The 25,618-nt window shown below is 45.2% G+C and overlaps 1 protein-coding gene across 1 annotated transcript in view; it reads right to left on the bottom strand.

Moving 5' to 3' along the window:
• LOC140204934 (leucine-rich repeat-containing protein 4B-like) overlaps positions 1 to 15,511 on the bottom strand; it is a 109,688-nt gene extending 94,177 nt beyond the window's left edge. The window contains exon 1 of the mRNA XM_072271915.1: positions 14,864 to 15,511. The gene's annotated coding sequence lies outside the window, so the exon portion shown is untranslated. The remainder of the gene's footprint in view (positions 1 to 14,863) is intronic.
• Between the last annotated feature and the right edge of the window lie 10,107 nt (positions 15,512 to 25,618).

Below are 25,618 nucleotides of genomic sequence, written 5' to 3' on the forward strand. Positions count from 1 at the left end.
AAACAAAGATTTCCTTTGTGGAATAAATGTTCAAAGTAAATTTATGATCAAGGTATGGATACCGTATACAATCTTGAGATTCATTTCTTTGCAGGAACCCACAGGGAAAATGAAAAGATACAACAGAACCCAGAAAAAAAAACCACATTGCAGAGACCGATAAACATCCAATGTGCAAAAGAGGGCAAATTGTAAATAAAAAATAATAAATAATAAAAATGTAGACGAATAATACATAGAATATGAGGTGCAGAGTGTCCGAAACTGAGCCCAAAGCCACAGAGTCAGTTCACTGCTGAAGTGTGTGACGCTGGTCCAGCAGTCCAACAGCTGCTGGGCAACAACTGCTTCGGAACGTGGTGGCATGGGGCCCCAAGACTCCTGCACCTCCCGCCTGTCTTTACTTTTCCTTTGCGATGTTATTCTAATTTCCATCTTTAGTTAGTATTGCATAACATCCCTCCCTCCATTGATATTAAGCCAACAAAACTGTAGGTCACCGAACAGGTTTTTAAAATGGAGAAATAAAGCTGGTCTTCTGAAATTCCTCTGGCACATTAATTTCTATTTAATGAATTACTACAATAGTGCCCACATCATTTTCTCTCGACTCTGTGAGGACTAGTAGTAAAATCCACTGAGTTTCATTTATTTAATAGTTCCCTTGTTTTTATATGAATAATTTCTAATCTCATCTTCCAGCAGATCTATCTCCCTGATTAATACTGAAGTTAAATAATTATACATGTTTAAATTTTTTTGTGTTCATGGAGTCATAGAGCAATATGCATGTATTGAGGTCTCTTGAACTCCACCACGTACGGTCACAAGGTATCGTACCTGTCTCAGCCACTTCCTCTGACAGCTCATATACTCACCCTCCTTTGCATGAAGACGTTGCCCTCCGATCCCTTTGCGCTTTCAATCTAAACCTATCCCCCTCTCTTTTGGACTCTCCTACCCTGGGATAAAGACTGTCACCGTCCACAACCTATGGACCCACATACAAGAACTCCACAATTCACGTTCTCAAAGCTAATTACTCTTGTAATATTCCACAATTTCCTTTCACCACACTAAATCTTTTTCAATTTTCTCCTATCTCTTACTATTCTCATTTGTCTTGCTTTCTATATTAACATATTCAACACTCATTGCCTTTGTTTTCCTCTGATATCTGTTCTTCCAGAGTGCTTCACTTGTGTTTAGTTTTAGAATTTTGAACAGAACAGTACAGGCCCTTTGGCCCACAATGTTGTGCTGACTTACAGTACTTGTGCAAAAGTCTTAGGCACACACATCCACACAAAGATGTCCAAGATTTTTGCACAGTACTGTATTTATCAACGGGGAGTGAAGATTGAGTTTGCAATTCTGGCAGGAGCAATAGAGACCCATATCAGAATCGTTTACCATCACTCATATGAAATTAGTTTCTTATGGCAGTACAGTGCAATACATAAAATTACCATAGCACTGTGCAAAATTCTATACGTGTCTAAGAGTTCTGCACAGTACTGTATATAAACTTACTCCATGATCGATCAATACAGCTCAAAACACACTATTTTTCTTACACCCAGGTGCCTATCTAAGTCTCTGCCTCTACCACCGACAGTGTGTTCCAGACACCTACCACTTTGTGAAGAAAACTCATATCCGACAGTTTCCCAAAGTCTTCCTCCACTCACCTTAAATGGATGTACTCTGGCGTTGGCCAGAAAGGTGCTGGCTGCCCACAGTATCTACACTTAGCAGCCACTTTACTAGATACAGGAGTGGAACCCGGTGTAGTCTTCTGCTGCTGTGGCTCATACACTTCAAGGTTTGACATACTGTGCATTCAGATTCTGCACATCACAGTTGTAACACGTGGTTATTTGTGTTAGTGTCACCTTCCTGTCAACTTGAACCAGTCTGGCAATTCTCTGACCTTGCTCATTAATGAAGTGTTTTTGTCAACGGAAGTGCTACGCACTGGATTTTTGCGCCATTCTCTGTGAAATCTGAAGACCATTTTATGTGAAAATCCCAGGACATCAGCAGTTTCTGAGATACTCAAACCACCCCATCTGGCACCAACAATCATTACATGGTCAAAGTCACTTAGATCACATTTCTTCCCCATTTTGATGTTTGGTCTGAACAACAACTGAGCCTCCTGACCACGTCTGATGCTTCTATGCAGAGTTGGTGCCACATGATTGGCTGGTTAGATATTTGCATTAACGAGCAGGTGTACAGGTGTAACTAGTAAGGTGGCCACTGAGAACAAGCCTCACAGTCTCATGCACCTCTATCACGTCAACTCTCAACCTCTGTCACTCCAAAGAAAAAATACCCTAACTCGATGAACCTTTCCTCACAGGACACGCTCTCAAATCCAGGCAGCATGCTGGTGCTGGTAAATCTCTTCTGCACCCTCTCTAAAGCTTGTTACTGGTTTTTCAGAATGTTGCTGAAAAAATCCATCCTGATTTGCAGTGCTTAAATACGTTATGTGGAAACAGGTGAGGACTCTGCTTTTGTTTTAAATATTTAGCTCCATGGCTTCCACATCAGACCAAAATATTTTGTTTTGCTCACTATTACCTCAATGCTCCCTGCTCTTACCTACTCCAGTTTACTCCCCATTACTAGATCCAGCTGGTCCTTCCTCTTTGGGACTTGTGAGCTGCCCCCTGCACACCCTCAGGTGTGTCAGTTGTTAACACAATGGCACATTTCGCTTTGTGTTTCAGTGTACACATAAGCAATATTGAATCTTGATAGAAAGGAATGTGGATGCACTGTAGGAAGATTATCATTTGATCCATTTTTCCAACAATTATTCACTGATTAATATGAACCAGTTGGACATCCTCAATGATTATTATTTTATGTTGATCATTCATTTCTTGTACAAGCTTGCACATTTCTTGCCTCTAACCTGACAGCATGAACCGCAATTTCTGCAACTTCTTGTAATTTCTCACCTATCCCACTTCTCTCTTTTTCCATTCCCCAGTCTCTTCTCCTCACCTGCCTATCACCTCCCCACCTCCCAAATGCCTTTCTCTTCCATTTCTCCCATGGTCTACACTCCTCTCCTATCAGATTCTTTCTTCTTCAGTCCTATGCCTTTTCCACCTATCACCTCACAGCTTCTCACTTCATCCCACCCCCCGCTCCCATCTCACCTAACATCTATTAGCTTGCACTCCTTCCCCTCCCGCCCCATCTTTTTTTTTATTCTGGCTTCTGCCTCCTTTCTTTCCAGTTCTGATGATGGGTCTCAGCCTGAAATGGTGTCTCATTATTCCTTTCCGTAGATGCTGACTGACACGCTGAGTTCTTCCAGCATTTTGTGTGCGTTGCTCTTGCACTATTATGTCGATGATCTCTTTAAGTATGACGATATTTAAAAAAAATCTTACCTTTATTTACATGTATTCTATTTCAGTCATACTTGCAGCTGTCATTACTACAGATAAGTACACCTACTCTACCTCCCTTTGTTCCCACTCTGTCTTCTAAAAATGTTATACTCTCCTGTAGTTAACTCCTGAATTTCTGGTAATCGATAATGCTACTGATTTTTCTGATGTTACTGAGTTCAGCACCCTTTATTATTATGGATATTACAGCCACGGCTGTACAGACAGCTGAGCGGCATGCACAAAATGCTGGAAGAACTCAGCAGGTCAGGCAGCATCTGTGGAGGGGAAGAAACAGCCGATGTTTCAGGTGGAGAGCCTTCATCAGGACTGGGAAAAAAAGGGGGCAGAAGTCAGAATAAGATGGGGTAGGGAAAGGACTACAGGCTGGCAGGTGATGCGGGAGACCAGGTGAGGGGAAAGATGGGTGGTAGGGTGGGAATGAAATAAGAAGCTACACCCTACTCAGTGTTTTCCTTTTCCCATTTTCATTCTGGCTCCCCTCTTACACCTTCTCACCTGCCCATCACATTCCTCTGGTGCCCCTCCTCCTTCCCTTTCTCCCATGGTCCACTCTCCTCTCCTGTTAGTTTCCACCCATCACCTCCCAACTCCTCACATCATACCCCCTCCCCTGGTCCCACTGATCACCTGCTAATATGTACTCCTCCCACTCCAATCTTCTGCCCCCTTCCTTTTCCAGTCCTGGTGAAGGGTCTGAGCCTGTAACGTTGTCTCTATTCCTCTCCATAGATGCTGCCTGATCTGCTGAGTTCCTCCAGCATTTTGTATGCGTGTTCCTGAGGAAATCAGTGATCTGCCCTTGACCTCCAGCAACCCTGGAACAAAGTAATTAAAGCATCTGAATAAACAGTTGGTTTGCTTTTTAACATTAGCTCTCAGCATATTCTAGAGGATAATTAGAAGGCGGTAGCCAATTGGCAGCCAAATGAAAAAAAAACCCTGATTGCCTTGATTCTGTTCATGTTCTGATTGGCTGTGGGAAGAAGCCAAGGAGATGATGTCAGGTGACCCAGAGTGGAGGAGTTGGGTATTAAGCGAAAGGAGAAAATAATTCTGATGTTCCTTCAAGAAAACATTCCACCAAAGTTGACAGGACACTATGGAGCCCAATTATAACTGGAATCCTTTATCCTATTAAGTTAATCTTTTTTCTGATTTTTTTAAAAAGCTGATTGGAGGAAATGATAGGTTTTTTTTAATACACAGAAAGTGGCAGGTGTAGGGAACACCCTGCTGGAATGGTGTTAGAGGCTGACACCTCACGGACATTTAGGAGACTCTTAGATGTGCAGGAGAACGTAAGAAAACTGTAGGGTTGTGGGCTGTGTAGATTGATTGTGAAGTTGGCACAACATTAGTGATCTATAATAAGAGGCACAGATAGTGTGGATAGCCTGAGATGCTTTCCCAGGATGGAAGTGGCTCATACAAAGAGGCTCTGTATTTCCAGCATCTGCAGGATCTCACGTGTATAGACTTTGTTACTGTTTACCCATTTAATTTTGTCACTCTGGACTTTGTCATCGAGGAGTTGCAATCTTGCTAAACGGAGGCACTGACTCCAAGTTAAATCAGCTCTTCAAGTTGTTGTCATGTTCTTGATGTCCACCTCCCTGCTCAGGTTTCAGAGAATCGCGGAATCGTCACGGCACAGACAACCAATCCGCTAATTCCTCGTACCAAACTCACGCCAGTCCTGATTCACCTATCATCCCTTGCAACTGATCCCATCTCTTCTTGAGACACTAGAGACTGCAGATGCTGGAACCTGGAGCAACTAACCAATCAGCTGGAGGAACTCGGCAGGTCAGGCAGCATCTGTGGAGGGAAGTTGACCGTTACATTTTTTTGGGTTGAGACCCTTCATCCAGATTGAAAGACGATGAGGTGATACAGTACTAGGCACATACAGGATACTTAGCTCGGGTGCCTAAGACTTTTGCACGGTACTGTATTTGTCGACACAAAATGGAGAGTAAGTGCGTAAATCTGGTGGGAGCAAACGATGTCGGGAATGGTGAGGGTGAGTACCGCGGCAGGGGTGTGGGATAGGTGGCAGAGGAGTGCCAAGAGTGGGGGATGGCGCAGGTGCAGAAACACCCAGCCCTGAGGTCATTTCATTCCAAACAATTGGTTTATTGATCATTACAGAATGTCTCTCCGGTGCTTCCCACTCCCTCCCCTCTCCCTTCCCCTTTTCCCAACCATGATTCCCCTCTCCCTGCCTCCTTCCCACTCTCAGTCCACAATAGAGACCCAAATCAGAATCAGGTTTATCATCACTCACATACATCATCAAATTTATTCTTTTATTTGCAGCAGCAGTACAGTGCAATACATAAAATTACTACAGTACTGCGCAAACGTCTTAGGGTACCCTAGTGATATATTTGTGCCTCAGACTTTTGCTCATAACTGTAGTTAGTGTAGAGAGATGGAGGGAAGAGGCTGTGGCTGGAGACTGAAGAAGATGGCCTGCCTTGGAGCAAGAGGACTGAGTATGTGTGTGTGTGGAAGGGAAGAGAGGAGCGTGACTTGTTTGCTGTTGTTTTGCTGCTTGCATTCCCGGTTGTTCTGCTGAACATGGTGGGCACGCTATGTTGGCACCAGAATGTGTGGCGACTCTTGCAGGCTGCCCCCCCAGCATACCTTTCGGGTGTGACGGGTATTACGTAAACAACATTGTGTGTCTCAATAAATAAACTTGGAATCTGCAAATGCTGTCAGTTGACGAGTGGATCCATGTAATGCGGGTCGATAGGCAGATGGAGGAGGGAAGAGTGGAAATATCAACAGAAGCTGGGAGGCTCCACACCCTTCCTTTCATCACTTTACACTGGCTCTCTCCCCGCTTGCCTTTCAGTCTACCCGAAGGGTCCCAATCCAAAAGGTTGACAATTAATTTTTCCCCTCTACAGACGCTGCCTGACTCGCTGAGTTCCTCCAGCGTTTTGTGCTCCATCTTTTGTGCCCAATTAACTCTCACCGAAAAGACTGAGTGATCCCGTTCCACTCATTCTTGACCACACAACCACCACATTGTGGTTGAATCTCAACGAGTTCACTAGAACATAGAACAGTACAGCACGGAACAGGCCATTCAGCCCTCAATGATGCCAATTTATACTGACTGTCCTCCTCCTGCATATCATCCCTATCCCTCCAACCCCTTCAGATCCATGTGTCTATCTAAAAGGTTCTTAAACTCCACCAAACTGCCTACTTCCGCGACAGATAAATTAGCTTTATTTGTCACCTGCACATCGAAGCATACACAGTGAAGTGCACTGTTTTTACGGAGAATCAAATCAGTGAGGATTGTGCCGGGCGAGTGGCACCAGCTTCTGGCAACAATACAGCATACCCTCAACTCACTGACCCTAGCCGTACTCCTCTGGAATGGAGGAGGAAACCAGACTGCCTGGGGACAACTCCTTACAAGCTGCAGGGGGAAAATCGAACCCAAATAGCTAAGGGTTAACTGCTATGCTACTGTGCCGTCCCTAACCCCTGGTAACCTGTTCCTGTCACTTGCCATTCTCTGTACAAGAAAATCATTCCCCCACCTCCCACTTCCAATTTAAAAGCATGTCTTCTGTTGTTTGACATTTCTACCTTATACATTGCTCTTCGGGATAAGAAATCTATTGAGATATGTAACCTGTCATCCTTATCCAGGCTCGTTTATATACAACCAAAGTGATCGATTTTTAAAACAGTTCCTGAAATGGCCTAGCAAGCTACTCAACTTACATTCAATTAGGGAGTAACTGACTTCCAAGAAATACAGACAATAAATACCTGTTCATAATCACCATCCTTGTAATTTTTCCCCCCCCCCACATTGTAATCTCTAACTCTTGCTCAGAAACTTAAACTGGGCCTCGATCCTTGAACCATCCTTCTGTCGAACTTGTCTCCTGACTGAATCCCGTCCGTGCTAGTTTGGGCACCATGGTAACGTAGCGGTCTGCACGACGCCACTACAGCTTGGGGTGGTCTGAGATAGCGAGTTCAATTCCGACGCAGTCTGTAAGGATTTTGTTGGTTGTCCCCGTGACCGCGTGAGATTTTTTTTTCCCTCCCACAGTCCCAGACGTACCGGTTAGTAGGTTAATTGGTCATTGTAAATTGTTCTGTGATTAGGCTAGTGTTAAATAGGTGAGTTGCTAGGCGGTGTGGCTCGCTGGGGCGGAAGGGCCTGTACCGTGACGTATCCAGTAAATAATCCGGGCACTGCTCTGACAACAGTCGTGTAATTTATCGTTCACAGCTTTCTCTCGCTGCTTTGCTCTTAATCCTGCACTATCCATTTCGCTCTTTCATTTCATGAATGCTTCATGGAAGGTAGACCCATATCGCATCCTGCCCCAATTACACATCGATAGCAACTGTGTAATTTCAAAGGGTGTCATTGCTTCATTACCCTGTCCAAAAGCTCTAATCGTCCTGATCTTGATCCAGACCTGGGTCTTTGCATGGGTGCACTGTGACTGAAGCTGCATCACGTCTGCATCCGAGCCACTGTGCTCATGCTCGTGGGCACACGTGCTCAAATACACACACAAGCTCTGAACACTACAACACAGCACAGGCCCTTCGGCCCACGATGTCGTGTCGACCTTACAGCTGTAAGATCAATCTAACCCTTCCCTCCCACATAGCTGTCCATTTTTTTCATCCATGTGCCTAAGAGTTTCTTTAAACACCCCTAACATATATGCCTCTACCACCACCTCCGACAGGGCGTTTCACACACCCACCACTCTGTAAAAAAAACCCTCAACATCTCCCTATACTCCCCTACAATCACCTAGAAACTACTTCTGCCCTGGGAGAAACAAGTCTTTGGCTGTATGTGTTCACTAATGCAATCACATCCTCGCATTTGTTGTTTGCACAGACACACACGCTCAACTATAAACATTCACACTACATGCTTAAATGCACATCACCCCTGCTCACACGTGTTGCGCAAAAATATTTACATTCTCTCAGAGACGCACATTTCTCATGCTTAAACACGGTTCTCTCACATGCCATGCACTTTACCTCATACAAATCGTACACTTCACTAACGTGCCACCCACATACATTATATACACGCAAGCACTTAAACACATCATACACGTAAATATATTCAATCCTTTCATTAAATGGCCATCTCTTACGCTGACATAGAATATAGAATAGGGTGGCGCGTCATTCAGCCCATGATGTTGGGTGGAACTAATTAAAATGTCTCCGAATTTATCAAATCCATCATCCCAGGCACCAACTATGAACCCCTCCCCACCCCTTCTCACCATATTCTTGTGCCCATTTTAGCATCTCTTAATTACCTCTATTGTATCTGCTTCCCTTTCTGTGTAAAAAAAAACTTGCCTCTTACATCTCTGTTGCATTTCCCCCCTCTTACATTAGATAAATTCTCTCTAGTATTGAAGATTTCACTCCTGGGGGGAAAAATTACTGACCGTCTCTCTATCTATGTGGACCCCCATCATTCAGGATATGCCCTCTTCTCGTTACTACCTTCAGGGAGAAGGTTCAGGAGCTTGAAGATTTCTGAACGTTTTAAGAACAGCTTCTTCCCCTCTGCCATCCGATTTCTGAATGGGCATTGAACTCATGAACACAACCTCAATACTTTATGCTCTTTTGCACTATTTTTTAATGTGTTACATTTCTTATTGGAACTTATAGTAATTGTTATGTGTTGTACTGTACTGCTGCTGCAGAGTCAGAGTCCAGGGCCCCAGAGTAGGAATGGCTGACTGATTTAACCGCAGAGCCAGATTGGAAAAGTTGGATATGGGCCAAATCAAGGCGGTAGGTCCTGGGCCCCAAGAGCCTATCAAAGCAGTCGGGCCCAAGCCTGGGAGTGAGGAATGAGCCGCTGTTTGGCTTGTTTAAATGCCAAGAAGGATTGAAAAGGTTAGGGGGTTGAGGCCAGAAGTGAGGGACGGGCCAACGTTCAGCTCACTGCTCAGCGAGGTTTACTTGTCTCTGCGCGGAACTATTGCTGACGCCTGCAACTAACAGGCTCCTGCACCAGCTGCAGTGATGACTGGCTTTGTGGCTGTGAACTCACTTTCATGAACTTTGCTTACTCTTTATTGTTTGCATGATTTGTTTTCCTTTTGCACACTGGGTATTTGATGGTTTTCTTTTTTTAAATGGGTTCCATCGTTTAGTGGCTACCTGTAAGGAGATGAATCTGCAGGTTGCATCTATAGATTATACATACTTTGATAAATGTGCTTTGAATTTTGAAAACAACAAACTTCACATCATTTTTCAGTGATGATAGACCTGATTGTGATACGTGGATGCCATTGATACAAGGTCTGGTCCAGGCGTAGGCGTGGGGTTGCACTGGGGCTCTGTTCCCTGTATGCACTCTCCCCTCGTGGTTCCATGGACAAGGATTACCTTCTGCCCTTGCTGAAATTGTACACAATTTGATGCAGGAACTCTGACAAAAGAAAACCTGTCGATGCTGGAAATCCTAAGCAACACACACAGAATGCTGGAGGAACTTAGCAGGCCAGGCAGCATCTAGAGAAAAGAGTAAACAGTTGATGTTTCAGGCCGAGACGTCGACTGTTTACTCTTTTCCAAAGATGTTACCTGGCTTGCTGAGTTCCTCCAGCGTGTGTGTGTGGGGTGTGTGTGTGTGTGGGTGTGGGTGTGTGTTGATTTAGGAAACCAGTGGATCAAGCTGCATTTTGGATGGTGGTAGGGAAGAAGAGAAACTGATGAACCTTGGGGCAACAGTTCCTCTTCTTCAGGACATGAGTCAAATGAAAGATTAGCTTCATTTGCCATGTGTGCACAAAAACATACCATCTGTGTCAATGACCACCACCCAAGGATGTGCTGGAGGCAGCCCACAAGTGTTGCCACTCTTCTGGCACCAACAGAGCATGGCCACAACTTACTAACGCCAACCCGTATGCCTGTGGAATGTGGGAGGAAATCAGAGCACCCGGAGGAGATCCAAATGGTCATGAGGTTAACGCACAAACTCCTTTCAGATAGTCTTGGGAATTGAAGCTTGATCTTCCAATCAGTGGTGCTAGAAAGCATTATGCTAATGGCTACACTATCATGTCACCTGGAATGGCCTTTCATCTCAGAGGGGGAACACAAGGAGTACATGAGGACGATAGTCCTTGATTGCTGTCCTCATGTGCTACTCTGTCAGGACCATAGGAGATAGGATTAGATGCAGATCATGGTGCCTCTTGAGCTTCCCCTGCTCTTCAATGGAAGCATGACCCTCCACTCCAAAACGTTACCTGGCCTAATAGAGTATTTGTTCTCTAAGTCCAAACCTCTGTAGATTTTAATCCATGAACACACTCAACATACACAACCCCCAGGGGCAGAGCGTCCTGAGAGTCCACTGTTTTCTTTTCCCCATCTTCATGGTAAACAACCAGACCCTCAGCCAGATACTGATTCCAGGCTGTCCCAGAAGAGAAGAGAGCCTCTCCACTTTCACCTCATCAACTCCTCTCAGTATCTTACCAATGGAATCAGTGATGGTTATAGGACCATAAATCTGTCACTGCATTGAGGCCATTTGCACCATCACCTACGCCAGAACACCATATAGTAATCCTATCATTCTCCCTACATATCTTCTGAAAATTATTCTCTCCCAAGTGTCTATATAATTCACTTTTGAAAGCATTCCTTGCCCCTTTATCCACTAAGTTTCAGATCAACTATTCTGAGCAATAAAACCTTTCTCCTCATATCCACCCTGTAATTATGGTCCAAAGTTTGAAGTCTCTGTTTCCTGGTCCTTGATCAATTTCCATTTATTTATCATGGTCTAAACCAGTTGGGATTTATTGCTTTGAAATCTAAGAATTGATTTTATTGAGATGTACAAGATAAAATGACAGACCCAACTGAGAAATCAATCCAAGAAAGGCAAATGTTTCCTTCATTCTGGGACAGTTGAGATCATTGGTTGATTCACTCTGATTAGTTGAACATAGAATGTAGGATAATACAGGCCCTTCCGCCCATGATGTTGTGCCAATCTAGATAAACGTACTCCACAATCAGTCTAGCCCTTCCCTCCTACCATCCATATGTTTCATTCGGAGTTTGAGGAGATTTGGTTTGTCACCTAGAAACTTAAACTTCTACAACTGTACCATGGAGGGCATTCTGACTGGCTGCGTCACCATCTGGTATGGGGGGGGGGGGTTGGTGGGGGAATGTGGTGGGCTACTGCACATGATTGAAGTTGCAGTAACTTGTAAAATTAGTCAGCTCCATCATGGGTCCAGCCTCGATAGTATCCAAGACATCTTCAAGGAGCGGTGCCTCAGGAAGCCGGCATCCATCATCAAGGACCTCACCACACAGGACATGCCCTCTTCACACTGTAACCATCACGAAAAAGGTACAGAAGCCTGAAGGCACACACTTAATGATTCAGGAACAGCTTCTCCCCCTCTGCCATCTGGATTTCTAAATGAACATTGAACCCATGAACACTACCTCACTGCTTTTCTTTAAAATAATGTTATTTTGTGTTACTTATTTTAACTTAATATACATATCTACTCAATGTAACTCAAGTCTTTTTCCTCTCTGTACTTATGTATTTTATTGTACTGCTGCCATAAACTTAAACAAATTTCACAGCATATGCTAGTGATATTAAACCTGATTCTGATTTTTCTTACATCCATGTACCTATCCAAAAGTCTTTTAAATTTCCCTAAGGTATCCGCCTCTACCACCATCTCCAGCAGTGTGTTCCAGGCACCCACTAATCTGTGTGAAACAAAAACAACTTTGCTTCCCCCTCCCCTTATACTTTCCTCCAATCACCGTAAATATTATGGCCTCTTGTATTCCACATTTCCATCCTGGGAAAGAGTCTCTGGCTGTCCACACTATCTATGCCTCTTATCATAGATCATGGATATTGTGCCAATCTATACAAACCTACTCTACAATTACTCTATCCTTACCTCCTACACAGCCCGCAATTCTACAGTTTTCTTACATCCATACACCTATCTCTTAAATGTTCCTAATGTGCCAGTCTCTAACATTACCCCTGGCAGAGTGTTCTACGCACCCACACTCTGTGTGAAGAACTTACCTCTGACATCCCTCTATACTTTCCTTTAATCTGCTTTAAAAAAAAAATCAAAAATATTTGCAAAAAAAATGAATGTAATAGGATAAAGGATTCCAGTTATAATTGGGCTCCATAGTGTCCTGTCAACTTTGGTGGGATGTCTTCTTGAAGGAACACCACAATTATTGTCTCCTCTCTCTTAACCCCAACTCCTCCACTTTGGGTCACCTGACATCATCTCCTTGATGCTCCTTCTTCCCACAGCCAATCAGAACGTGAACAGAATCGAGGCAATCTGGTTTTTTTTTTTGATTACCAATTGGCTACCGCTTTCTAATTATCATCTACAATATGCTGAGAGCTAATGTTAAAAAGCAAACCAACTGTTTATTCAGATGCTTCAATTACTTCATTCCAGGGCTGCTGGAGGTCAAGGGCAGAGCATTGACTTCCTCAACAGCACATACAAAATGCAGGAGGAACTCAGCAGATCAGGCACCATCTATAGAGTGAAACAAACAGTCGTCGTTTCACGCTGAGACCCTTCATTAGCATTAGAAAAGAAGGGGCAGAAACTGGAATAGGAAAATGGGGAGAGAGGGTGGAATATGAACTGGCAGGTGATAGGCAAGACCAGGTGAGAGAGAATGTGGGTGGGAGAGAGGGGATGAAGTAAGAACCCGGATGTAATAAGTGGAAAGAGCTGAGGAAAAAAACTTGATAGAAGCGGACAGTGGAGTATGGAGGGAAAGGGGGGCACCAGAAGGAGGTGATGGGCAGGTGAGAAGGGGTTAGAGAGAAGCCATAATTATGAATGCAAAAGACAGAAAAGGAGAGCTGCTTATTCCATCCTCCCTCTCCCACCCACTTTCCCCTCTCACCTTCAGTTGTCAGCTACGCTCGTACTCTTTCCCTCCCCCCCCCCCCCCCCAACTTCTCAATCTGGCTTCTTCCCCTTCCTTTCCAGTGCTGACGAAGGGTCTCAGCCTGAAATATCGACTGTTTATTCCCCTGCATAGATGCTGCCTGACCTGCTGAGTTCCTCCAGCATTTTGTGTGTGTGTTGCTCAGGATTTCCAGCGTCTGCAGAATCTCTGGTGGTTATTAATTGCCTCAGGAAGCTCGAGCGTTCCTGGAGATTTGGCAGCCACCAGGCCCAATCTATCCAAGTTCAGCTGAGACTCAAATCAAAAAACGCAAGGAGATGGTAGCTTTAACACAGTCAGACAGCTCCAGGTCCTCAACAAGACTATTAAGCAGCAAAAGAAAATCTACAAACAAGCCTTGGAGAATACCAGAGGTTGTAACAATCATATTGATGGAGTAGAGAGATTGTCAAACAGATTTTGGTGAGGGTATTTGAGAGCTTCAGTCCCACCAGTGGTGGGGTAATGGAGGTAAGGAGAATGAGAAAGGCCAGATGACATCCATCCTCCGTCCTCCGCCCTCCGCATCCTGCTGTTGCTCACTCTCAGATGTTGCTCCCACAGGTTCTGATTCACTTTGTCCTCTACCTATTAACCCGATGTCCTGCCTACTTTCCACACCCTGCCTTTGTCTGCTTCAACTACTCTTTTGTCTCTCTCATTACATTTCCTGCTGTTCGTTCATTTTCACCTCTGCTCCCCGTCCTCTCTTCTGACACTGCCCTTTCTCCTTCCTCTCATCTCTTCCTCACGTTCTGTTTTCTGAGTTCTTTATTTCATCACACCCTTAATCAATGCTCTCATTATTCTCCTCCCCCAGCTCTTCTATAATCTCTGGTGAAGGGTCTCGGCTCTAAATATTGTTTATTCCGCTCCCAAGACGCGGCCTGACGTGTGTGTGTGTGTGTGTGTCGATTTCTAGTATCTGCAGAATCTCTGGTGCTTTGATGATCTCTGCCTTCATTTCCTTAGACACCTTGATCGTCTCCAGTGACCACAAGGGCCTCCATCTCCCTCTGGAAAGAAGCCCACCACCCTCTTGCTCGTTTCCCTACCAGTCCAACAATAAATCCGTCTACCAGAGAAAGGAGGCCATTCGGCCCAACGTGCCAAGTCTTTAAGAGATCCAATTCCGTTCAGTCCACTTGCTCATGCTGGGAAAGTGCTTCCCTTCCAATTCCTTTTGTAAGTTGCTATTTAATCTTCCATTAGTAATGATTTTTATTTGATTTTATACCCTGAACACAGTCTCTATTTTTTCTCTTGCTCACTTGATACTCCGTAACACTCTGTCCATCGCCAACCACTGCCAACCCCTGCCAACCCCCTCCATCCCCTCTCCCTCACCCAATAGCCCGGTCACCATGGTTACCACTCACCCACTCTGCGCTGTTCCTGGTCTCCCATGAAAAGCCTCTTATGTATTCCGTCTCCTTCCATCTCCCTACGGCAACAAAGATCCCTTCTCTGCCCGATTACAGGGTAGATAGCAGCTCAGCGTCGGATCGGCGGCGGAAGGCACTCGGCGCCCGAGCATTCCCTTCTCGCCACCCCCTTTCCACACTCCCCCTGTCACCAGCAGTTAAAAGATAATTCAGGAAGGGGGGCTGGAAAATAAATCAATCTACCAGGCCTCGCGTCTTCCTGTATGCAGGCTGTCCAGTGCCCATATCTCTTCGCCTGCTTGAAGAGGAGTAGGAGGAGGAGAAGAAGAAGAGGGTCTCACTTGGTCTCTCCAGATGACAATTCGAACAATTGCAGCATTTTCCGCCTCTTCGATGGCTTCTCCCTCTCTCTCCGGTCCTCTCTCCCCTCCCCTGCAGATTCAAACCCCTGCAGTGGGACCCCTATTCAACGTGGCTTGCTCTCCCAGCCTTTTGTTAATGGAATAATCTCTCCTTTGTCGAGTTATTAAGGTTTCCAGTCACACAGCAGTGCGGGTATTTCTCATCTGCAAGCTTCTCTCTGTCTTCCTTCCTTTTAACAAATATTTTTTTGCTTCTCTCACTCCCCCCACCACCTCGCTCACCGGCTCTCCCTAAGTCAATGAACCCGGACTGCAGCGGGCAGCAAGACCATCCGTTTCCCCGTGCCCCCCCCGGCCCCCTTCTTTTAACCTTCAATTGAAACTGTGCTCCGGAAGAACAGGTAGAAAATCTCTTTTCCTCCTCTAACGCGGAGTGACAGCCCTGCAACCTTCGCGGAGTCTCGCGTACCACCAATCCATTCAATCGTGAAAGCTGAATAGAAAAAAGGGGGGGGGGGGTGTTAATCTTCTAATTTCCGAATTGCAACCAATTTCTCAAGAACCACACAATATAAAATGCGTCCTCTTCGAGTGAGTGAGACTGAGGCAATGTATTCCTGCTTCGAAGCATTGAATTGCCGTTCCTCTCTCTCCCCCTCTCTCTCTCCTCTCATATCAATACATAAAATCCAATTATCTAATTACAGACCATCATCTAAGCAGCGATTGGCCAATTGGATTAGCAGGGTCCTGGAGATGCGACGGTGCATGGGCTGCGAGACAAGAATCCACATCACCACCTTCTCGTTCCCTCCTACCTTTTTAATGAAAAGCAATAAATTTAAAAAAAAACCCAGCACCGCCCCGAACCCCTCCTCCACCCTCCGCCACCTTCTTCGATGCCAGCCTTTTCCAGCCCCCGGCACTGCATAGGGCTAGCTTGGCGCTTTCGCGATCCTAAGTGCAACGGGTAGCTGTGCTTGTGAGAGCAGATTCTTAACCCTGCCAGTGCCGAAAGAACTGCCTCTGTACAAAGGAAAGTCACCAAAGGACAGACAGAATGCCATCTCCTTTTTTTAAAAAAAAATTTACTCTGAGTCTTGCTAAGTTATTGATTAAAAGCAGCATTTATTAATTGATACTGAGGTTTTAAATCACTGTGTGGTTTTATATGACAGGGGGTGCAACTCGATCCTACACCCAGTGGCCACTTTTTTAGGTACCAGCTGTACCTAATAAAGTGGCCACTGAGTACATTCGTGGTCTTCTGTTGCTGTCGCCTGCCCACTTCAAGGTTCTATGTGTTGTGCATTCAGAGGTGCTGTCCTGCACATCAGTTATTTGAGTTACTGTCACCTTTCTGTCAGCTTGAACCAGTCTGGCCATTCTCCTCTGACCTCTCTCATTAACAAGGTGCTTTCGCCCACTGTAATGCTACCTCCTGGATGTTTTTATTTGTTTTTCACACCATTCTTTTTGGATTCTAGAGAGTATTATGTGTGAAGATCCCAGGAGATCAACAGTTTCTGAGATTCTGAGAACAGTTTTCTCAAACCGTCCCACCTGACACTCACAGTCATTCCAGATCTGGGCCGTCCCCTCCAAATATCCGGACCTGCCTCTCAGTTTTTTTTTGCACTACCTTACTTCCCATTTTTCTATTTTCTATTTATGATTTATAATTTAAATTTTTAATATTTACTAATTTTAACTATTTTTAATATCTTTAATATTTAATATTTCTAATCCAGGGAGTGTGAAGTGCAGAATCAAATATCGCTGTGATGATTGTACGTTCTAGTACCAATTAATTGTTTGGCGACAATAAAGTATAAAGTCACTTAGATCATATTTCTTCCATATTCTGATGTTTGATTTGAACAACAGCTGAATCTCTTGATTATGTCTGCATGCTTTTTTGCATTGAGTTGTTGCCGCATGACTGGCTGATTATACATTTGCCTTTACAAGCAGGTGTATGAGCAGATATGGGCAGAGAAATGGCAAATGGAGTTTAACCTGGCCAAAAGAGAGGTCGGGTGTAAATAAACCCTTAACAGTGTTGATGGACAGAAGGATCTTGGGGTCCACGTTCATACTCTCTGAAAGTAGCCACGCAGGTTGATAGGATGGTTAAAAAGGTTAAAAATCCATGTTCATGCTCTCTGAAAGTAGCCACACAGGTTGATAGGATGGTTAAAAAGGTTAAAAATCCACATTCATACTCTCTGAAAGTAGCTCCACAGGTTGATAGGATGGTTAAAGAGGCATATGGCATGCTTGCCTTTTTTTAGTCAACACAATGGGTGTTCAAAAGTCAGGAAGTTATGATGCAGCTTTATAACTCTCCAGTTAGACAGCATCTAAAGTATTGTGTACAGTTCTGGTCACCCCATTACAAGGAGAGAGCGCAGAAGAGGTTTACCAGGGGACCTCATCTAAAAACGTATCAAGTTAGTAAGACAAGACTTGCCCCACACAAAGCCATGCTGACGTTCCCTAACTAGGCCATAGTTTTCCAAATGCTCATAAAATTCTATCCCAAAGACTTCTCACCGGTAACTTCCCTACCACTGATAGGAGGCTCACTGGTCTATAGTTTCCAGGATTATCCCTGGTTCCCTTCTTGAATAATGGAAAAACATAAGCTACTTGCCAATCCTCTGGGACCTTGTCTATGGTTAGGGAGGACACAAAGACGTTGCTCGAGTCCCCAGCAACCTCTTCACTTGCCTCTCTCAATAACCCGGCGTATATCCTATCAAGCCCTGCGGACATCCCCCTTAATGCTCTTCAAAAGACCCAGTACTCCCTTCTCTATTACTTCAAAATGCCCTAGTGTATTAGTACTCTTGGCATTGTTCTCCCTGCCCTTCATGTCTTTCCCCTTGGTAAATACTGATGTAAATTGCTCATTAAGGACCTCACCCACATCTTCCGCATTTAAGCAAGCGCTCCCCTCTTTATCCTGAGTGGTCCCAGTTTATATAGGGAATTTGAAGTTTTCCATGACAACATCCCTATTTGTTTCTACACCTTTCCTTAATCTGTCTGTGTATCTGTTTTACAGTGTCCTGGTGGTTATTGCGGAGGTTTGTAGTACAACCCCATCAGAGTGACTGCACTCTTCTTATTTTAAAGTTCTAACCCTATAGGTTCAGTGAACAAGCCCTCCATTATGACCCCTCTGAGTACAGCTGTGATATTGTCCCTGATTTAGTTCCCATCATCCTGACAAACTAGTTAAAATCCACCTAAGTAGCACTAGTGAGCCTCCTGGCCGGGATATTGATTCCCCTTCAGTTAAGCTGCAACCTGTCCTTCTTGTACAGTTCATCCCTGCCCCAGGACAGCTTCTAATGATCCAAGAACCTGAAACCCTGCCCAATTCCTCAGCCACTCATTCATCTGTACAATCATCCTGTTCCTGCCCTGAGAGCCCATAGCACCAGGAGACATAGAACATAGAACATAGAATAGTACAGCACAGAACAGGCCCTTCGGCCCACAATGTTGTGCCGACCCTTAAACCCTGAATCCCATATAAGCCCCCACCTTAGATTCCTCCATATACCTGTCTAGTAGTCTCTTAAACTTCACTAGTGTATCTGCCTCCACCACTGACTCAGGCAGTGCATTCCACACACCAACCACTCTCTGAGTAAAAAACCTTCCTCTAATATCCCCCTTCAAATTCCCACCCCTTACCTTAAAGCCATGTCCTCTTGTATTGAGCAGTGGTGCCCTGGGGAAGAGGCGCTGGCTATCCACTCTATCTATTCCTCTTATTATCTTGTATACCTCTATCATGTCTCCTCTCTTCCTCCTCCTCTTCAAAGAGTAAAGCCCTAGCTCCCTTAATCTCTGAACTTAATGCATACTTTCTAAACCAGGCAGCATCCTGGTAAATCTCCTCTGTACCCTTTCCAATGCTTCCACATCTTTCCTATAGTGAGGTGACCAGAACTGGACACAGTACTCCAAGTATGGCCTAACCAGAGTTTTATAGAGCTGCATCATTACATCGCGACTCCTAAACTCTATCCCTCGACTTATGAAAGCTAACACCCCATAAGCTTTCTTAACTACCCTATCTACCTGTGAGGCAACTTTCAGGGATCTGTGGACATGTACCCCGAGATCCCTCTGCTCCTCCACACTACCAAGTATCCTGCCACTTACTTTGTACTCTGCCTTGGAGTTTGTCCTTCCAAAGTGTACCACCTCACACTTCTCCAGGTTGAACTCCATCTGCCACTTCTCAGCCCACTTCTGCATCCTATCAATGTCTCTCTGCAATCTTTGACAATCCTCTAAACTATCTACAACACCACCAACCTTTGTGTCATCTGCAAACTTGCCAACCCACCCTTCTACCCCCACATCCAGGTCATTAACAAAAACCACGAAAAGTAGGGGTCCCAGAACAGATCCTCGTGGGACACCACTAGTCACAATCCTCCAATCTGAATGTACTCCCTCCACCACCACGCTCTGCCTTCTGCAGGCAAGCCAATTCTGAATCCACCTGGCCAAACTTCCCTGGATCCCATGCCTTCTAACTTTCTAAATAAGCCTACCATGTGGAACCTTGTCAAATGCCTTACTAAAATCCATATAGATCACATCCACTGCACTTCCCTCATCTATATGCCTGGTCACCTCCTCAAAGAACTCTATCAGGCTTGTTAGACACGATCTGCCCTTCACAAAGCCATGCTGACTGTCCCTGATCAGACCATGATTCTCTAAATGCCTATAGGTCCTATCTCTAAGAATCTTTTCCAACAGCTTTCCCACCACAGACATAAGGCTCACTGGTCTATAATTACCCGGACTATCCCTACTACCTGTTTTGAACAAGGGGACAATATTCGCCTCCCTCCAATCCTCTGGTACCATACCCGTGGACAACGAGGACATAAAGATCCTAGCCAGAGGCTCAGCAATCTCTTCTCTCGCCTCATGGAGCAGCCTGGGAAATATTCCGTCAGGCTTCGGGGACTTATCTGTCCTAATGTATTTTAGCAACTCCAACACCTCCTCTCCCTTAATATCAACATGCTCCAGAACATCAACCTCACTCATATTGTCCTCACTGTCATCAAGTTCCCTCTCATTGGTGAATACCAAAGAGAAGTATTCATTGAGGACCTCGCTCACTTCCACAGCCTCCAGGCACATCTTCCCACCTTTATCTCTAATCGGTCCTACCTTCACTCCTGTCATCCTTTTTTTCTTCACATAATTGAAGAATGCCTTGGGGTTTTCCTTTACCCTACTCGCCAAGGCCTTCTCACGCCCCCTTCTTGCTCTTCTCAGCCCCTTCTTAAGGTCCTTTCTTGCTACCCTATACTCCTCAATAGACCCATCTGATCCTTGCTTCCGAAACCTCATGTATGCTGCCTTCTTCCACCTCACTTTTCACCCATGGTTCCTTCACCCTACCATTCCTTATTTTCCTCACCGGGACAAATTTGTCCCTAACATCCTGCAAGAGATTTCTAAACATCGTCCATAGTACATTTCCCTGCAAATACATCATCCCAATTCACACCCGCAAGTTCTAGCCTTATAGCCTCATAATTTGCCTTTCTCCAACTGAAAATTTTCCTGTCCTCTTTGATTCTATCCTTTTCCATGATAATTATAAAGGCCAGGGAACGGTGGTCACTGTCCCCCAGATGCTCACCCACTGAGAGATCTGTGACCTGACCCGGTTCATTACCTAGTACTAGATCTAGAATGGCATTCCCCCTAGTCGACCTGTCCACATACTGTGACAGGAATGCATCCTGGACACTCTTAACAAACTCTGCCCCATCTAAACCCTTGGAACTAATCAGGTGCCAATCAATATTAGGGAAGTTAAAGTCACCCATGATAACAACCCTGTTATTTTTGCACCTTTCCAAAATCTGCCTCCCAATCTGCTCCTCTGTATCTCTGCTGCTACCAGGGGGCCTATAGAATACCCCCAGTAGTGTAACTGCTCCCTTCCTGTTCCTGACTTCCACCCATATTGACTCAAAAGAGGATCTTGCTACTTTACCCACCCATTCTGTAACTGTAATAGTATCCCTGACCAGTAATGCCACCCCTCCTCCCCTTTTTCCGCCCTCTCTATCCCTTTTAAAGCACTGAAATCCAGAATCCATTCCTGCCCTGGTGCCAGCCAAGTCTCTGTAATGGCTACTACATCATAATTCCATGTATGTATCCAAGCTCTCAGTTCATCACCTTTGTTCCTGATGCCTCTTGCATTGAGGTACACACATTTCAGCCCTTCTACATACTGTCTTTACACCATTTATTCTGCTTCTCTTTCCTCAAAGCCTCTCTGTATGTTAGATCTGGCTTTACTCCATGAACTTCTTTCACTGCTCTATTGCTCTGGGTCCCATCCCCCTCGCAAATTAGTTTAAACCCTCCCGAACCATGCTAGCAAACCTACCTGCAAGGATATTGCTCCCCCTCGAGTTCAGGTGCAACCCATCCAATCTGTACAGGTCCCACCTTCCCCAGAAGAGATCCCAATGATCTAAAAATCTAAAACCCTTCTTCCTGCACCAACTCCTCAGCCATGCATTCAACTGCCATCTCCTCCAATTCTTACCATCACTGTCACGTAGCACTGGCAGCAATCCTGAGAACGTCACCCTTGAGGTCCCATTCTTCAGCCTTCTGCCAAGTTCCCGAAACTCATACTTCAGGACCTTATCCCTCTCCCTGCCTATGTCGTTGGTCCCAACATGTATCACGACTTCTCGTTGCTTTCCCTCTCGTACCAGGATGTCGTGCACCTGGTCAGAGAGATCCCGGACCCTGGCACCCTGGAGGCAACAAACCATGAGGGTGTCCTTCTCACGTCCACAAAATCTCCTGTCTGCTCCCCTGACTATAGAGTCTCCAATGACGACAGCTCTCCTCTTCTCCGTCCCACCCTTCTGCACCACAGGGTCAGACTCAGTGCCGGAGGCCCAGCCACCGTGGCTCACACCTGGTCGGTCATCCCCGCCAACAGTATCCAGGATGGTAAACTTATTATTCAGGGGAATGGCTACAGGGGTGCTCTGCACTACCTGTCTGCTCACCTTCGCTTTCCCCCCTCTGACTGTCATCCAACGACCTGCTTCCGACAGCCTAGGTGTGACTACCTCCCTGTAGCTCGCATCTATGATTGCCTCATTCTCCCTTATGAGTCGAAGGTCATCCAGCTGCTGCTCCAGATTCCTTACACGGTCTTCCAAATTGCCCAGCCAGAGATGACCACCTTGGAGGTCCTGCTCTTCAGCCTCTTTTCTGGCTCCCTGTACTCTCTTCGCAGGACCTCTTCTCCCTCTCTACTTATACCATTGGTGCCACTTTGCACCACAACTTCTGGCTGCTCACCTTTCCTCCTTGAGAATTTTCTGCAGCCTCTCCAAGACATCTCAGAGCGTTGCACCTGAGAGGCTTTTCTTTTCAGCTACAGGATCTCCTGTCCGTCCCCCTAACTATTGAGTCAACGATCACTGTTGTTCTGCCTGATTTTACCCTTCCCTGCTGAGTCTCAGAGCTGACTACAGTGCCGATGGCCTGAATGTTACTGCTGCCATGCCCGTATTGGTCACCACCCCCCACTGTCCCCCAGCAGCATTACCCTCGGACCTTTCTCAGTAATAAGGCATTTTCACCCACTGAACTGCCGCTCACTGGATGTTTCGTTTTGCTTTTCGCACCACTTTCTGTAAACTCTAGAGACTGTTGTTCGTGAAAACCCCCACAGATCAGTAGTTTCTGAGATACTCAAACTACCCCATCTGGCACCAGCAATCATTCCATGGTCAAAGTCACTTAAATCACATTTCCCCCATTTTGATGTTTGGGCTGAACAATAACAGAATGTCTACAATCCATGTTTGCATGCTTTTATATATTAAGTTGTTGCCACATGATTGGCTGGTTAGATATATGTATTAATGAGCGGTTGTACAGGTGTACCTAATAAAGTGGCCACTGAGTGTGATTTGGTGTGTCATACAGGAGGCATGGGCAAGGCAATGTCTGCATTCTTTAAGAAGTGTAGAAGGATGCATTTGCTTGTTTCAGAGATGGCAGTCCTTGTTCTCCCTCAGGGTGTAATTACTGCCCCAGAGGATCTCATTACTCACTCTGAGGGTCCCATTATTGGCTCTTTGCCTTGGGGCAGTTAATGGCCATAATATCTCAGCAAGCCATTATTGTAATCTCTCGGGTTGAGCGGCTATTGAGAAAATATTGGAGTAAGACCAGACCAAAGCTCGTAGACAGTCAATCAAAGCAGAACGTTTATAAGCTTATCTTATTTTCCCCTAACAACACACCTTCTTGGTGTAGGTACTGCCCAGGTAAACTTTGCTGTGTAAATCTTAAAGACGAACAGAATTCTTCCGCTCAGAGTTGACAACTGATAAAACGGGACTGAGGGGGAAACAGGAACAAGGGAATGGAAATCTGGAAAAACACACAAAGGAGCTGGAGGAACACTGTGGGTCAGACAGCATTTATGGAGGGGAATGGACAGTTGACCCCTCTAACCCTTCTCCCCATTCCGTACAAAAACTTGAGAACACACACCACTATGCTGAAGGACAGCTTCTATCCTAATGCTTTCAGACTGCTGAATGGACTTCTTGTATCATAAAGATGCAGACAAGAGGTCACCATAACTCTTGTACTTTATTTCTCTACTTGCATTGCGTTTCCTTTGTAACTATGTTCTGAATTCTGTATTTTTCATTCCTTTGGGATGCATGGAATGATCTTAAATCAAGAGATTCTGCAGGTGCTGGAAATCGAGAGCGATGCACACAAAATGGTGAGGGACTCAGAAGGTCAGGCAGCATCTATGGAGGGGGATAGAGAGTCAACGTTTCGGGCCGAGCCCCTTCATCAGGAATGATCTGCCTGGATGGCCTGTATCTGAAGTCTTCCACTTTCAATCACCAATTCTTCAATGTGAGCTGATGGTGATTTTGTGTCCAGTCCCCACAGTTATTACCATTAGGCTTCCGAACCAGCATGGATAACTTCACTCACCACACCACTGAACTGATTTCACAACCTACAGTCTCACTTTCAAGGACTCTGCAGCGCACGACCTCAGGATTATTTATTTGATTGTTTTGCCTTCTTTTGCACATTGGTTATTTGTCGGCCTTTGAGTGTAGTTTTTCATTGATTTCTTTGTCCTACTGCGAATGCCTGCAAGAAAATGATTCCCAGGGGAATATGTGGTGACATATACATACCTTGATGGATTTATTTTGACCTTTGAAGTTGGATGTTAAGGGTGGTTTCTAAACCTGTGATCTTGAACACTATGTTAAACAGGGAAGGGTTGACGAGTAAGGTGAAAATGTGTCTTTTATTTTAAGTGGATTGATTTGATATTGGAGTCACACTGGCCTCATCGGCTGTACCTCATTAGTATTTTAAGAGAGTCTTATCAAATCCCTCAGATGCCTCTCAGAATCACTGGCACACAATGAGCTGCATTCAGGGTACAGTGACACAATAGAATGTTAAAAATAACACACTAAACTCTGACTGCTCAGTAGATCTACTGCTTTTCTATGTTCCTATTCATTTATGGGATATGTGCATTGATGAGGAGACCAGTATCTACTAGCCCTGCCTTTCTGCTCTAGCGAAGGTGCCAGTGAACTGCTTTCTTCGATTGTTGCACTCAATTTGGTGAATTTAGGGGTTCAGACAGCAGAAGTAATGAATTTCTGGGCTGGGGTGGGTGGTGTTCCACAGCAGTTCGCAGTGCTCTCCTGCGACTGCTTCCTCGTCCTTCTAAGCAGCGGATGCCACAGGTCTCGGGAGGTGCCGTCAGCAAAGTCTTGGAGACCTGGAGCAAAGCAAACTTCGGATGCTCCATGTTGAGCTGCCAGTGGTGGAGGGAATGTCTTTCTCACCTGGAGAATGCGGTACAGGTTTGTTCCTGGATGGTGTTTAGCTTTCTACAGGTGTATTGTGAGTAGCATTCTGGTTGCATCGCTGTCCGGTATGGAGGGGCTACTACACAGAGGGTTCTGCAAAAGGTTGCAGATTCTGCCAGCTCCATTATGGGCAACAGTCTTCCCCCCTCCTCTTGTCCTCCGGTCAAGATGGGGCCTGCGTACAATGCTCTTTTGGTCGACACTTTCTGGATAGAGCATGAAACTATATACTTCAGCTCTTTTATGTCGTTTACATTTATTTTTCATCTTGAATGTGATTCTGGAACTGTTGGAGCTTGTGATTTGTAGTTTGGAGATCGTTTTGGTGTTTCAGCGCTCTGCTGTCTCCGAGAGGATTCCAAGGCAGAGGCAGCATGCACGAACATTGTGGTGAGAAGGCCACAGGGCAGGGCGCGAGC

This window comes from Mobula birostris, chromosome 11 (genome assembly GCF_030028105.1).
Source record: "Mobula birostris isolate sMobBir1 chromosome 11, sMobBir1.hap1, whole genome shotgun sequence".
NCBI lineage: Eukaryota > Metazoa > Chordata > Chondrichthyes > Myliobatiformes > Myliobatidae > Mobula > Mobula birostris.